General features: G+C 38.7%; 1 protein-coding gene across 2 annotated transcripts in view; it reads right to left on the bottom strand.

Annotated features, from left to right (window-relative positions):
- The window catches only part of RANBP17 (RAN binding protein 17), a 156301-nt gene that overhangs the window by 73509 nt on the left and 65841 nt on the right, over positions 1–16951 (bottom strand). The gene's annotated exons all lie outside the window — the stretch shown is intronic.

The raw sequence follows: 16951 nt of genomic DNA, 5'->3' as shown, positions 1-16951 counted from the left end.
ATGGAGAAAACATTCTTCTGTTGGTCTCTGTCCTCAGTGGGGTGCGATTCAGCGCTGTTCTTTAGCTTGCACGTGTAAGTTCTTGAACTGCCAGTCACAAAATCTTGTAAATTAGGTACTCTTTGGACATCCAGTTTCGTTATCGTGAAGGGAGAACAAAGGTTTTGACAGCCAAGTGACCTGCACTTGTACACGTCTCCCCTTTATTTCAGATCCCAGACATATACTACCACCCAAGTTCACCCACCACCTCACCTATCAGATTCCATAACAAATGCAAGGCACACCAAGTATAGTTTTTTCCTTACTGTGTGATCTTATTAAATGTTTCTGGTAGTTTTAGTAGCCTGGCATTTAGCCTGGGTGAAAACATTCACTTGGGTTCAATCGACTTCAGAAACAGAAGGGAGACATGTTTTGCAACTTTTCATTGCAATCCTCTGCCAACTCACTTCACCCTGATCTCACGTAACACTGCTATTTGCTTACGAGCAGGCTAAATGCAGATCAGCCAGTCAGTACATTTCATTTCAGTCATTTTAACCTTTCGTGACACTAACCCAAATATTACGCTTATAGGTAATTCTTCCATATGATGTGATCAAGCCAGGTATCACGAAGGTCTGGAATGAGAGCACCAAGCAGAGCACATGCAGGCTCAGCTACCCAGCGGTGAAAGCCTGGTGCCATCTAGCTGTCAATTCTGCTCGCTGACGTTTCATATGGCACACAAATAGCAATGAACTTGATTTAGCTCACGCAATACTTCTGTTACTGTACCTAACCTTTCTTAGGCCAACTTCCTTCCTGCTAGCGATGGAATCCCATGATTGTGCTTAAAAACCAAACCCAGCAATATTCTGTCTCTGAGGAAGTCAATAAATAACAACAATAATAATAATGATGATGATAATAATAAACAATAATAATACAGAATAAAACTGTATTTTCATAGCCCAGAGACTTTAGTTTTAAATCGGAGCATAATAAGGCCTGAGTAAATAAACTTGCAGCTCTAACCAGAAACTGCACCAAGAGTAAGGGTGACTTGTGAGCTAACTTACCCTTTTATAATTGTATTTATTGTGGCAAAATTAGCTGCAATTCAAACAAGTCACTGAAAGGATAATCAAGATACTAAAAAGTTTGTCATATACAATCCTCCAAACATTGCGAAATAGTCAGTTGACACTGTAAATGTGAAGTTATTTGCAGTAATGCAAATATGCATTCAAGTATATATTCCATATATAATTAATAAATTAAATAAGAATATTCAAATACAAAAATAGCATCTTCTGAAACCTATAGCAGCTGCAATTTTAGCAAAGTTTAAGAATTTCCGTATTTGATATTAGGAAGAGTGAAAAAGAGAGGGAGCAATGTAACCGTAGAAGCAAGCTCACATCCCTGTTAAGAGCTTTCCTTTCTGCCAGGGAAACCAGCGAGCCAGCCTGATCCTGGTGGCATTGTGCTCTGTTGTCAAACTAGGCTCTCCCCACATCAGAGTTTGACAAATAAAATACTAAACCAGCAGTCAGTGTTGACAAAGAGTAGTGCTTTAATCCACAATTATCCTTGTAACTCTTACTACTCCTTTTATCATCCATTAGCTTTGATTCCCATTATCCCATCAAGAACTGTGTCAACGCTTTTGTCCCTGGGGATTTCCCACAACTACTAGGATCTGACAGCCAAGCTTGAGTGCTAAACAGGATCATTACCTCTTAAATCCACTTATCTGATCCACTGAATAGTAAATTGAAAAGCTCATTAACAGCAACAATCTGATTTGTTTTCACGTGTGACAGGGTCATTTCAAGTCAGCATGAATACAGTGCTTGTAATAAAAACTACTACCCATTCCCTAATGTGACAAATTGTAAGCGAAAATAAATGTGATATTTTAAACACCTTCTTCAAAATCATTTTCAAAACCAACGCACGCTCTTAGCATGTAAATATAGAAGACCAACCAACCCCTAATCACAACAGTGAAGCGCCCTTAGACTTTTAAGCACTATAAAAAATTAATGATAAAGCATTTTGGATGTATAATAATAAAACACACTTCAACAGCAAAGACTGTGCTACATATTCAAAAGGCAGAGAAAAACACTGCTGGAAGGGGGCATAAGAGGATGCGGACTCACACATGGAATGATCTCACCTTCAGCTTAGTTCCCATCACCATGGGTAAAGCCGTGAAGGTGAAGGCAGCTCTGGGAGGCTGCAGAACCCCACATCCACTGGGTTGTCCCCTCCTTGGAGACCTCCCCTGTCTTCTTCCAGCAAGAAAAAAGTCTGGCTTTCATTTTCACTTCCCTTTAGACATTTCAAATAGGAGCAGCATAATTAGCTTTCAGTAGGGAACAGCCCGTTGAAGACTTGTGGAAAACCTTTACACAACCATTCCCAAATCCTTACAACTGCAGGATTTACATCTGCCGCACAAAACCTGCATCAACACACAGCACTATGCAATCACGCCATGACATGGCCAGAAATGCAAGTTTAACAGTAAAATATCCCACCATCAGTATCTCATTCTTACAACAGTCAGAAGCGTAAGTGAAAAATCCACAGAAGTGATAACAACAGACTACAATACTGGATGAGCTTCACAGGTACAAGCACATACTCGAGGTCCTTACAGCAAGCCGGAGCTGATCCCACCATCACAACCAACACCCAAGTGCAATGCTGCATTCAAAGGTGACAGCAATGGTCACAGAATCCCAGCCTGGTTTGGGTTGGAAGGGACCTTAAAGCTCATCCAGTCCCAACCCCCTGCAATGGACAGGGACACCTTCCACTAGAGCAGGTTGCCCCATGCCCCATCCAACCTGGCCTTGACAACCTGGCCATGACAGTGAAGAGACCAGCAAAACTGCCTGGGTGGAATCAGGACGCTGGAGGAAGACAGCAGCTTCACAAGCTCTCCTGCCAGGCAGTGTTTTTATGATCTATAGCAGATTTATCAGTGGTTCAAACTACATAATTGTATACTTCCCAATTACTTGAACTGTACCTGCTGTATTTCAAAAGGATGAGAAAATAAAATTGTGGAAGTAATGTTTCATAAAGCAAAGCACTTGTATGTACATACAGTCCGAGAAAATGGAGAAACAATTCGGCAATCACACCAAAACACTGTTTCCCTGTCTTCTCTACTCTTCGGCCCTAGATATGCCTAACTTTGCTTTATCTTTTGAGGTCTTCTCTTTTTGGTACTCTCATTATAACTCTGAAGAAGCTAATTATGTCAATTCTTAAATGTGAAGCAGATTACAGAACTGGGAAGCTCAGAATATGAGTTCCTAAAGGTTGTATGGCTATATAATGACAGTCACAGAAATTCAATAACAGCACTGTATGGAATGTACTCCAACGCACCCCATGAAACAAATTAAAACAGAGCAATGAATCTCTCACACTGTGCAAATAAGAAAACACAAGAAAATGTGGGTTTCTATATGTTCCATAACGGCTATTATAATGAATTAAGATTTTGGATAATGAATCTTCAGAAAATTACAGTAAAGTTATTCCCCATAGGCACAGTGTAAATGCTTAAGATATTATAACTTCCTTGAAGCTCTCCAGACCTTGCTGCAGACAACAATCACTACAACATTAAAGTCTTTTGTCATGAACACTGAGGGTGAAACCAGACCTTAGCCAGACTTTACTCCAGACAGATGTGGACTAGGGCTGGACCATACGGGCAGGCAAAAGGGAGCATCTCCTTCCTCACGTCTGTCTGGAAATTCACGCAATGCCAGGCGACCACAAGACATTCCTGACAGTGCTGTCCCACCTCTCTGACAGGTACATCACACTGAAACTCCACAGTATGCAGGAGTTTCTTTCTTGGTGTCGAGTGTCACAACACAGTCAGTAATTTCCACTGCTTTTCAAACTGCACTCGGGTATCTTTGATTTTCAGCACTTCAAAGCTCCATTACAACACAGCAGAAATCTGGCTTCCAAATCCCACAGACAAAGCCTGGATATCTGAGCTTAACTGCCTACTCAGTGTATCAGAGTGCTGGATCATTCACCTTTACCTCCTGACCAAACTAAGGGCTTAACAAGCCTTGGCTTTTCTATCCTCTCCTTAACAGAGGAAAACCTCGGTCAGCTCCACACCTGACCAGCTGACTTAAAGAGGTAAGATCTCAAAACACCCTTAACTCTTGAGTCTGAAGCACGAATGGGCTAATCTGTCATTTCATAGTTAGCTCCCCAAATGAAAAGACCTCCAAGATAGGCCATAAGAAACTGCCCTGGTTTCAGACAGGACCTCTGAAGATAAAGTTGGGCTTTGTGGTACAGAAAAAGTAGGTTGCTCTCCCATTCACTGCTACATGTGCTTGCAAGCAACCAGAGGAACCAAGTATATAAACGATAACCAGTGTATAATATTTATTATATAAATTATATACTGGCTTACCTATAAACCACACTTAATTAAAATATTACATAAAAGTTATCCTCACTTGAAAGAAGAGACCTACTATAAGATGACATTTAAAAATTAGGGTCTTGTTAGTAGAAGCAATGTGTGCTATGTAGCAGGGGGAAGGGTAAATCTGCTGCGTGGCTCACTCATTGCTATGGATGTTATTTCCCTCCTAGTCTGTTGAAATACTCTGTCATCACCAGTTGAGGCAGGCAGAGGTATTAACAGTTCCCACAAAGGCTCTTTTCCAGACCCTCTTCCCAATCCTTTCCCTGATCTCTTAACACATCAAGAGAATTCACAGGAGTCTGGGATGGGGGAGTGACTAACTCCCCTCCTCCTGCTCCAGAAAGTGCCCATGCATTGGCAGCAAGAAACCTTTTCTTGCACGGAAATTGATCTCTTTTTCAACAATTTCTCTCTCAGCTTTTATTTACTTGTTTATACATTTCTTCCTTTCTTAATTCCTGTTTTCTGAAAATCTTGAAAGAAACATTTACAATTCTGGTCAACTTACTACAAGAGACCTACTAGGAACCAACCGCTGTTATTGCTGGTACAGCACAAGAAGTACTCTCTGACACAAAAAATGAGAAAGAAAAAAGAAGCAGTTTATCTGCTAGCTCTTCAGGTAGCCAATTGTTAAAAAGGTCCTTAGCTTTAAAAGTCTTGTTTAGACTTCCATTTTCGTAAAGCACCGTTACAGATTTTTAATTCCACTGTCTCTTTTGTTTCCCTCCAGGGCTTAGAGTACAAATATTATAGTGAAAACTGAGAAATACTATTAAAAGCTACTACTTTTTGAACATCATCCAGAAGATTTTTCCTTTCTGAAGCACAGTTCTGGGCTGCACTTTCCATCAGAGCTATATACTGCACTGCAGAGATTCAAGCCAATATATACGGTCAGGTATTTGCTTAAGAAGAAGCCAAAATGCCGCTTTAAAATTCTCTAATGACTGAAAGGAACCAATACTATAGTGATTACAAGAGCATTATTTCTGTCAGGCAGAAAACTCCACAACATAAAGTATTATAGGTACTTCAGCAGCAGTAATCACCACTCTTGCTTGCCCCTGTAACTATTAAAAGTGTCCAACTTAATTTTATTAATTCCTCAGTTGTATCTAGATGAGTGGCCCACTCGGCATGCTTATATGCAATAAACCTCAATGCTAAAGCATCACCATTAGTTTGGCACTTAAAAACAACTAATAAAGATCACAGCTACTTATTCTACTCCTAAAATTTCTATATCCCAAACTATTTCATCATACTGACACTGCTGCAGGTGCGCTGCATTGCTCAGGACCAAGCCTTAAGCATAGGAAATTGAGCACGATCCTGTATTTTAAGGATTTGTACAGAGGTTTTACGGAAGAGTGCTTTTGCACATTTATCCCACGGCATAAGGAGAGGTGTTACAGCTACCACAGCTAATACTAGCAATTTGAACAACCCTCTTTGGCAAGCCAGAAATAAGATAATTGTTCAACATAGGCTGGCTCTTCTGAAATACTGGAAGCATTGCCTGTAATTATAGACATCTGTCATTGCTAGCCACTCAGTAGTAACCCTGACATCAATATACAACTATAACACTAAACTGCCTGCAGGCACAGCAATGGGAGCCAGATACGAGAGGCGGGCAATCATCTGCCTCATCCAAACTATCTGTCAAAGGTTCCTAACCACAAATAGCTCTTACGTTTTGTATCCTTAGGATAATATGTTGATTTATTTTAGATCCTCTAATATTTACAGTCTAGGCCATCTACTAAAATAAAGAAACAAACCTTATGGCTAATGGAGGCAGTTACCGTTCAAAATCATCACGGAAGGTCATAGCTCACCACTCCAATGTTAAACACTGATGGCTGCTTTGAACATGCACCTGTGTATAAACTGTCCCTCCTCCCTCCTCCAAAACCATCCACGCTCATTTCCAGCTACAAGGAACAGGGACTGCTATCCTCTCATCATCAGCCAACATTTTATCAACCAGCCTGAAGAAATATTTACACTTTGAACCCGGAGAATATCTGTGCAAACCATGCACACCAAGTTCCAGCATCCCGGAGTTCGCCATGTCGGTACCGAAAGGAGACGTGCTCTGCAGAATTATCTTCAAAACACAGTTCTGGAATTAATGAGATCAGATATGTTACAGATTAAATACTTCACCACTTCTGAGTGGGAGCGTGACATATGCTCCTAACCAAGGGATAAAGTTTCTTGAAATTTACAGATAAATGTGGGTAATTTCCTTTTAATTCTAAGGTGAAAATCATGCTGAAACCCTCAGTCGCTACTTTTCTTTTTTGTCTTCATTTGAAAATCAATCTCGGAAAAGGGCAAAAAAGATTGTAGGTTTAAACTAATTAGGAAGTAACATCCTTACAATTATCATAATTTGTTATTAACAAAACTGAGATTTCTTAGGATGATTCACAACAGCCTCTGCTGAAGAGAAACTATTAATTACTAGACAGACAGTTAGCTTTCAAGTGAGCTGCATTTTAAAAACCTCCTTTAAAATACAATTGCTAAATGCCTTACAGTGCTGTAATGTGAGACAGGTTCAAATCTTATTACTTCACTGAAATTAAAACCTAAGTTTTAATACTGTTCAAGTCGAACAATGATTCCACACTTTATTGCTTTTGAAATCCCCTGATGATCATAGGAAAAAATGCCCTCGAGAAAAAGAGACTCTGTTTTCGATAAACAGAAAATACAGTTTGCACTCTTAGCCTCTTTGTCATCACAAAAAAAGGATTTAATGCCAATTCTTTAAAAAAAGACTTTTTTTCACAAAATGTGCACCTTGTGTGCCATTTGTAAAATCAGCTCACTTTCTTTTATTTATTACTGCAGCGCGGCAAGGCAATAAAGCAGCTACTGATAGCTAATAAATTACATGCCTTTTAAAACAATTCTCCAGCTACAAAAACTTGTAACTACAAAGGCTTACATTTACATGGTACATCATGTGAAATGTCTGTATTTATGTTCTGTTTAACCACATAAATAAAATCTGACCCTTTATTAAACAGCCGAGCATGACACAGGGGCTACAGAAGACACTAAAGAAAGGGTAACTTTTTAAGGCTTTCCTGCAGATTTACATAATTAAGCAGAAGACTCAACAAAAATTTGGCCTCAGTGGTTCAGATAAAAAGTATTTTTTAAATAAAACCTATTTTTAAGTGTGCCCTTTAAGCTTCAGGAAAAAAAAAGTGATCACCAATTTTTCAATTATTGCATGATAACACTGATTTACTCCTGATTCTCAATGTTACAGAACGTTTTCAGTAATAACTGCAATGTATTATTGCTATGTAAAACAATAATTCTCCATCACATACAAGAAAACCAGGATTTGTATTTTTAATTAAACTAAGTATCAGAGCTTTGGGAAAGCGTTTTTTGGTTAATAGAGATTTAAAACAACAACAAAACCCCTGCAGTCTTATTTCATCATATCTCGCCAAGAAATGCTTTAAATCTATACATATCTATTAAACTCATTAAACTGCTCTGAAATATATTTTCTTGATGGCTGGCCCAGCAATCCCAGCTTATCTGCAGAGAATGCTGAGATGCATTGTATTTTCCTTTTCTATTGCATTATTTTTAGGCTGATGTGCTCAACCATCTTCATACATTTGTTCCTTACAATTTGATTGTCTCATAAATCATTAAACTAAGCATTACATTCTAATTGTCTCTATATCATCACGCATCTCAATTTAAGACATGTAGTTCTGATACTGATTTCCTCTGCTCGCAGTTATTTTTATAGCATCTGTGGCTTTGGTTTTGCTTTGCTCACACAACTTTTTCTCACTGTTGTTCCAAAATGGCAGTTCTTTAATTGAGCATGAAAAGAAACCTTAACTTCCTCCTAATGAAAGATTTAAAATATTGCTATTCAATTGAAGAATAACAACCCCTGACATGTTAGCGCAGACGCTGTGTGATCCCCAATTCCTCACCAAGCACACCACCATCACTATCACTCATTCTGAATGGAGATGCTGTGGGGCAGATCTTTCAGTCTGACTGAGCATTGCTTGATGCAAAACGAGATGGCAAATAGTTCTCAGACACTCTTCTACTCCCTTCATCGTAGGGCCACCTTTCCCTATGGAAACCAAAGATTTACTTTGTTAATGTGTTTTCTGGTATTTTGCACATGTCATCAGCACTTAAAATATCAAGACAAAGACATTTTAATCTACAGCAGACAAAAAGGCGGTTTAACAAACCAAGTGGCCAGCACAACAAAGCCAAACCAAACCCCCAGTTTCCTAACTCAGGTTAGTCTACTTGTGGGGATGAAAAATAGGTGCAATTTTAAGATGGTAGAGAATCATGAGTGAATGGAACCTGGTGTGTCCATGCCAGGAGAGTGTCCTTTGCCTAACAGGATGCCTAGAAAGCACTGCAAAGAGAGAAGAGAGGATTTAACAAGAGTCCTAGAAACAGTGGTTTTGTTTGAGAGGAGTTACAGACATATTTAAATTTAAAAAAACCCAAACCATTGATATCTGGACACTGAAAATTCAATCACTCCTAATTTCACCCAAGAATTTAAGCTAAACCACAGGACACTGAAATCAAGCAAGAGCTTAGAGGAAGGAGCCACATGGTCTGGCCTATGAACACAGGAAGAATCCAAGAGGTGCATTTGGAAAAGAAAGAGGTCAATACCAAACTTAGTTGAAAATAAACAACTGTAAAGGTAGCCAGTGATGTATGTAGCCAAAGGTAGTATGGCAGAGCATACTGTAAGTTAAGGAATTCCGAACACAAATATAGTGCACAGGTAACAGAAAGAGATCACCAGCAGGGAACAGAATTATAGATACATAAGTATTTACTGAAAAGCTTACAAAACTAATGAAACTGATCAATCAAAACTGGTCAAGAGCCTTGATCAATAATTACTGTCAGTAACACGTGGGATGTTTCAGACTTCAGCCTCTGATGTTAAAGCCTTCTAGGAATAAATAGGGTGACACTGAAGCTGTGCACAGAAAAACATACAGCCTGGACTGTCGTGGCTCTGGCTGGAGAATCCCAGACTGTCATTCAAGTTAAGAGGAAAATACAGAACAAAACACAACAAGGCAATCTCATCCACCATTTGACTTAGTCACACTAGAGTGAAAGCACCAAAGAACACAGTGGTTCATGTTAGAGAGTAAAGAAGCAGCACAGGACGACCTAACAGGCATCACCTGTGACAGCCTGATGTCATACACACACATCTGGGATCCTGCACGACTCAAAAGCATGGCCGCATCACCTACATTCTGGATGCAGCCCTTCATGCAGTGTCATCTTTTTACAGTATGACTGATAGTGAGGGTCTTTAATAATATCTACTGCAATATTTTGGTTTGCTTTGCTGACCTCTTAAGCAAATGAGATAATCAGATCTATGCAAACATGATAGATAACAGAACACTGTCAGGCACCACTAATCTCTACAGCCACAGAATCTCACACACTTCAGAAGCAAAGCAATCCACTAAGGTGTACTGTCAGCTGCTGACTCACACTTATCTTAAGGGATACTGCAAACCTAATTTTTTTGCTCCAGCAGCACATACATTTAGGTGACTACATAAAAATATAAATATTCTAAATGTTATTGCTATTCAGCAGATTAGAATGAAATTGGTTATTAAAGAAAATGCATAAACTAGAAGGTACTTGTGCTGTTAGAGCTCATTCAGAGAAGGTCCATTACACTAATGCTACATAAACTATTAGCTCCCGTGTGCAGTCTTACAAATCTAAAATAATATGATTTCATATCCACTTACACAGAAAAGTTTCTATGTATCTTGAGATAAGCCACACTGTTGTGTAGATGATATCTATACAAATCATTTAATACTTAAATTGATACAAAAACCCTGTTTCAGAAATAAAACTTGTGCTCCCAGAAGACTTCTTTCTCAATAGAGCTACATGCCTCAAGAAACAACTCGTCAGTAGTGAGAATGCTCTGGAGAAATAATATGGAACCTTCCTCATGGCCTTCCTAACTGCAGTTCTTTTGATCCAAATTGATGCCAACTACCGACTCCTCCAACAAAGAAGATACAGATGAAACCTGTGTGGAACAGATCACTGAAATACTGCTGGGTGTTTTTCCTCCTTGTTTCAGAAGAATGGCAAATGGCAGAAGACAGCCACCATCTGCCTTCCTATGATGTTTAACAAAAGTGCAGTTCAGTCTGAGAAGAGCACTTTAAAAATATATTCCTGTATGCTAAACAGATCTCTATCAGGACGACATTACTAACCGTTCTAGATTACTCCATAAGCACACAAAAGCAAGAAAGAGCTCTGAATAGTCTGATAAAATAAATTTGGGGAGGATGTGTGAAACATGTGAAACATGAAGTACAGCCCAAATGCTGTCTGTTCTGCAAATCTGATTTCAGGATATGGAAAATGGTTATATGCAAGATAACAGTCACCACTACCCCAGCCCTTGCCTTGTCTGGGTGAGACAGCTCTATCATTGCTCCTTCACTGCTCGGATGCATGAAGATGAACTAGATGCTCTGCTTTTTACTTATCCAATTAGATACAAAAATCACATGCTGGTACTCTGAACTGTGACACTGATACTGATGGACGCCTTGACACAGACCTAAAGCAGACACTCAAGAAAATGTTCATCTGCAGTTTTGTTTTAGCTGAAATACATGTTTTCATAAGCAGAAAGAACAAAACTCATTCCTAGTTCAAGCACTCCACATAAAAAACCAAGTCATTTTGCTTTAAATACTAAGACTACCAGAGTCTCCCATTGTTTGAACACATTATACACAAGCTAAGGAAGGCAGGTTGCTCCTGTGGCAACTCTAGATATTATAAAAAGGAACATTCAACAATTAACAATAAATTAGTTCTTAACTTTGCTGTATGAAAGAAACGGAGCTCTGGCAGCTTTAGAACATCTGTGAATAAAGGAGACAGTTGGCCGTAAGGTGTTCCACTAAGTCATCATAAAGTATGTCAGTAATACTCAGAAAATGTTTCTCCCTTTTCTCACCCAACTTCATATTCAGTGCTTTTGGCAAAATATGTTCAAACAAGAAGAGTTTCCATACTATTATTTATTACCTATCTTCTCTCATCTGTTATCAACTTGAAGACAGCTAGAGATTTTTTCCAGGGTGAAAGTGCTGCTATGATGGGTTATATTCCTAAGGACTGTTGAAAGAAATTTATGAAATGTCTTAATTCTGCCATTTTAACTCCAGAACTATAAATTAAAATTGAGAAGGGGCTATTTTTCTTGTTTGACCCCAAATACACAAACACAGACTCTTCTCACCTCACCCCCAAAATCTATTCCCAGAGCCACCATTATATTAAAAATGAGCCAAGACTTGACTTATGGATGAGTAACATCACAGTAGAACAGGCATAACTATAATTATCTCAATTCCAGCCTGATGAGCTCCAATTCAGGTTTGCATTGCGCTCTAAACCCCAGAGTAAGAAAAGATGGAGTGGTGGAAATGAACAGCAGTATCATGCCATACTCCATACTGTTATAGCTGATGCCTCATAATATGTGTGATTGCAGCTGAGAGGACTGTGCTTTTTAAGTACTCTCTTCTCCTTCCCATCAGCATCACAATGTAATTTAAGATTGCTTTATACGCATTTCTTACCTTAACATTGGAATGTCTTTTAAATGAACCACACCAGACATGAGCCAGCACTGTGCCCTCACAGCAGAAAGACAAACAGTGGGCTGGGCTGCATTAGTCAGAGCATTCCCAGCGGGCTAAGGAAGGTGATCCTTCCCCTCTGCTCAGCACTGATTCGGTCAAACACATTTTGTATGAGAAAATTACATTTTCTTATAATACTTACTTTTAAGGTAGTTTTGTTTTAGCCATTATGAATTTTAAATTTAAATCACTAATGTTAACTCAGATTTACATCTGTTTCAAGTTTTTGCTGAGATCTGTCTGAATCACTACTTCATGTGTTAAAACTTCGTATTAAAAATTAAGAGAGCCAGAAAAAAAGTCAATATGGATTTTTTAGTAATTGAAGATGCACACAGATAAGTGTGCTTTCTTCCCCCTGCTTTTAAGTTGGATTCACAAGTAGCAAGATGCAATCATTCTACCGGATGAAACCTGTATTTTCAGCTTTCTAGCCATCGTCAGAACGGCACAAAGGAACTGAAGCACTGTTCCTGCATCATTGCTGTATTACTACTACTAAAATGAAATAAAAAGCAAGGGAGGTCTGTTTTTACATAGCTGTACTTTCAAGACTCCTCAGCTTTAAATTTTCCAGCACTGTGAGCAGGACTAACGAAAGCAGCAGCAGTCAGTATTCTGAGTGCCAGTGCCCAAGCTAGTGAAAAGACAGACCTCTTAATACAACATGACACATAACCCGTCGTACTACTTGCCCTCTTACTATTCAGTCTTTACAATCAACAAACTAATGGCATACAAATTCAGTGTCAGGGAAGGAAGGCAGGTAGTTAACTCTGACACGGTAATGAAACCACATTTAACAGTATGGCCTGTAGCCTACATACACCCAGAAGCTACAATAAAATGCTAATGGCTTGCTTAAAATGTACTTTGTGCAAAATCTTTTCTTTCATTTCACAAGAAGCTTTTTAAATTTTTAAAAACCTTTAATTTGTATGCAATGTAACTTTTAATATCTGCATGGTGTCACATCTTTCAATCTAAATATGATCAAATTGGGACAGATGGGTCCTAATAAGCCCATTTACTGTATACGCAAGACCCAATACCGGAGCTGGTTAGAAGTTTTACAGTTTTTCTCTTGCAAAATGCAACTCTATCAGTATTGAAGATTCATTGCAAGTATCTCCACTGCCCTGAGAGCTGCACAGGAACCTTTTGCTGCCGTCTCCAAAGGTCTCTTCCTTACGATGCCTTGCACAGGAGGGTAGCTCTGCTCTGCCGTTCCACCTCCTGTCTGAACATGTGCACTGCTCTACGCTCTTGTACACAATTAGTTCTTAACTTACAACACGGAGAATGCCACTAGAGGGCTCACATATTATTACCAGGCTATCACATCACTTCTATGCATTACGGGGGTTTACACAATATGCATCATTCCAGTACTAAAATTCTTTTAAACATGGAAAACCATGTTTGGCCAGTATGTGACAGGGCCATGCTTTAACTGAGCTAATAATGGACTAAAAATGGTCAACAATTGTGCAGCTCGAACGTTAACTTAGCAGAAGGTATCTGTATCTTCCATGATAAACAAACAGTTGCAGTCCTTGCTTTGTGTACAGCACAGTTCACCATTAAATGCAGGTCAGAGTCAGTGCCATACTATGCAATGCAATACTATAATGACACGCAGTAGATAGCCTTACACACTTAATGGTCACTTAATCTTGCCTTTTTTTTTTTTTAATGCAGGTTTTATTGGCATGATTATAGTCAGTAATTACAAATGCAATAGAAATGCTGTCTCTGAACCACTTGAGACCCATCTAGAACTTTGTCCTGCAACATGATGAACACTTCCTCTGTTGTGCTGTTAACTGTGGCATGAGGAGATGGCACAAAGTCCCAGGCGGGTCAGGCCTTAAGTGCCCAGCACCATCAGTTTTCCACTTAAGAGGCCAACACCCAATACAAATGCTAGGACTTACATTATATCTCTCCCACAGACAGAATAAGAGACATGTAACTAAACAGGAATCAACATGAAGGAAAAGAAATATATTATGTCTGCACTAGATATGTACAACACATTTTTATTCCTGTCCACATTAAACTGTGCTCCAAGACAACAAACGGATATGAATGAAATTTATCTAAAGGGATTAAGTTAAATATTTTGGTGTCAAGTGATAGACTCTAAACAAGTATTTAATTTTAGAGCTAAACACCAACACTATACATTTTAGACAAAAATGTTGTTTGACAATGCATCCTGTTTGACTTAAAAATCAACTAAACAAGAATTAACACACCAGCGTGAGAACAAAATTAACAGTCTATGGCAGATGAATCCTCTATTGCACCTGTCCTCCACTGTGCAGAAGAACATCAGCCTGCCACTGATTATTTCTTTTTGACATGATTTATCGCCTACTATTCTTTAAACTTGATAAAGCAAATTAATCTTTGATTGCAGGAGCCACTGGAGGTTGTCATTAGTCATGTAGTTTGGTGAGGCTGCATGTGTTTCATTTACCAGTCACAAAGAAATGAAAGCCCAGCAGCCATCACTGGCTGCTTCAACCGTTCTCCTCAGCCACCCAAGAGAAAAGATAACAGAATTCAGTATGGGGGATTTTAAGCAGCTACTCTAGACCTGACCCACATAAACAGAACGGGCTATTTGCTTTTCCAGAAAGAACGCTGATTCCCTAAAACTTACGTTCATGGAAGTTAGTAATTGTTAATGAACAACAATTTGATCCAATTAACATATATTTCAAGCTAGCAATTTACTGAGTTGTATAATAATATGATTTTATATATTAAAAACTTAAAATAGAATCCTTAAGTAATTATGTGCTCATCTAGAAAACAGTGTGAAAATCTGAGCAAGTCCAACGAATGTGCACAGACTGAAAATAACCCTTACAATTTATGGACTAACGCTGGACTGTCCACATCAGGTCCCTGGGCTCTCATGCCCCAGCACACTTTCAGCTATGTTTCCAGCCATACTCAATCTCATCATAACTTTCCAAGCCTAACTCCCCCCTACAGCTCCAAACATACCATCTCCCTCTCTTCAACAGGTGAAGGGTGGCAGCACATGAGAACAGGGCCAATAGACAAATCTGGGTGATTTTATTGATCAGTCTTCATTTTATTGAGTAATTCTGGACAGAAAACAACTCTTTCAGATTTAGCTCCACAACAGCAAATGTGGTCAGGTCTGAAGTGGGCTTGCAATGGCCAGGCTGTGCCACAGACTGCAATAAGGAGACCCAAACAGCCCAAATGCCATTTGGGGTGGGGGTCCCTGAGCTTAAGTTACCAGAATGAAACACTGCACAACATTATCTGGGGAGATACATCGCTGGAACAGGCCAGCAATGATTTCCCTGTAAAACACTGAGGAAACACTTGCCCAGATCAGAGGATCTTTTCCCAAACAAAATGTCACTGTATGGCTGGTAATTCTACTTTAAAGTACAAAATGAAATGAAGCATGCAACAAAGGGCTACTGCTTGCAGCTCCAGATTATTAAATGACACTTGTCAGAACAGAAGAGAGTTTCAGATACCACATGGACACAGGCACAGTACAGACAACATTCCTGTATTAGGCAGTAATACACTGCAGTACATAGACGTTAAAAGACTGTTCAGCTCATTTATCTATAAATCACTATATTTAACACAAATCTCCAACTAGCTGGGATCTTCGCTTCAGCATCTATTATAACTGCAAGTTCTACATTTTAAAGACATTTATTAACTGGTGACACACAAAACTTGCTAAATTTGAAACCAGTTAGAATTTTCTTGCGTAACCCCCAAACAATCATGGGGCTCTGCTGTCTGCTCTCCTAACCTTACATGTTGAGTAAAAACAGGGGAATGTCACAGAAAGTTTACAGAACCAGGAAAAAAAAGGATCGTGATCAAACAACACAGAGTGCTCCTGAAATTCAGTGGTGCCATTACTATTTGCAGCAACATTTTAGTATTGCAACTTCCTATGTTGAAGAAAAAAATGTTGAGCTTTTTTTCTGCCTCTTTTTGCAGCTTGCAAGTTGAATAAAGATTTACAAATGGTTGTGGGGTGCTTAACTTGATGCAGTACTGTAATTTTTTACTTTTTAAACAGAGTAATCTGGAAGTGTTTGTAAGAAAACTGCACTTTGCTACTAGAGATGAGATTTGTATTCTAGAACTAATAGTAACAAATACAGACAACTGCAGGAAAAATCCTCAAAGATATCACCACGGTATTCTCTGTAGTTATTTGTGAAAGCAGAATAAAAAGGAGCAGTCACTTAACTGTGAATTATGAACAGCAGCTTCCTGTACAAAAATGAATTTTAAAAAGGGGAAAACCTCTATGTTCAGTAAATGCTCTTTTCTTTTTCCTTAGTTGCACAGATAATCCTATGTTTAGTTAACAGAAATACAAGTACAATAACTTACTATTCATATATAAATACATACTTACTGATTGGCTCCATTGAGAAGCTATAAATTTCATCTATTGAACATTACCTAAAAAATTACATGTGTTTATCATCTGGATTATTCTCAGATTAATAGAGATAAATGACAAAACATAATCAGCACCAACTCTGCAACTTAATCATTGCATCTGAGCTATAGGAAACACTTAATTACTCTCATTTACTAGGTGCAATCTAATGAGAAGACATTAGCCAAATGAAAAGAATGCAGTACAAACAAACAAAATAGTTATACCATCATTAAAAAGAAA

This window comes from Pezoporus occidentalis, unplaced genomic scaffold (assembly GCF_034315485.1).
Source record: "Pezoporus occidentalis ecotype Australia unplaced genomic scaffold, CSIRO_AGI_Poc_V1 ctg33, whole genome shotgun sequence".
NCBI classification, from domain to species: domain Eukaryota; kingdom Metazoa; phylum Chordata; class Aves; order Psittaciformes; family Psittacidae; genus Pezoporus; species Pezoporus occidentalis.
Note: the sequence above shows the minus strand (reverse complement) of the source record. Positions and strands in the feature narration are given on the sequence as shown.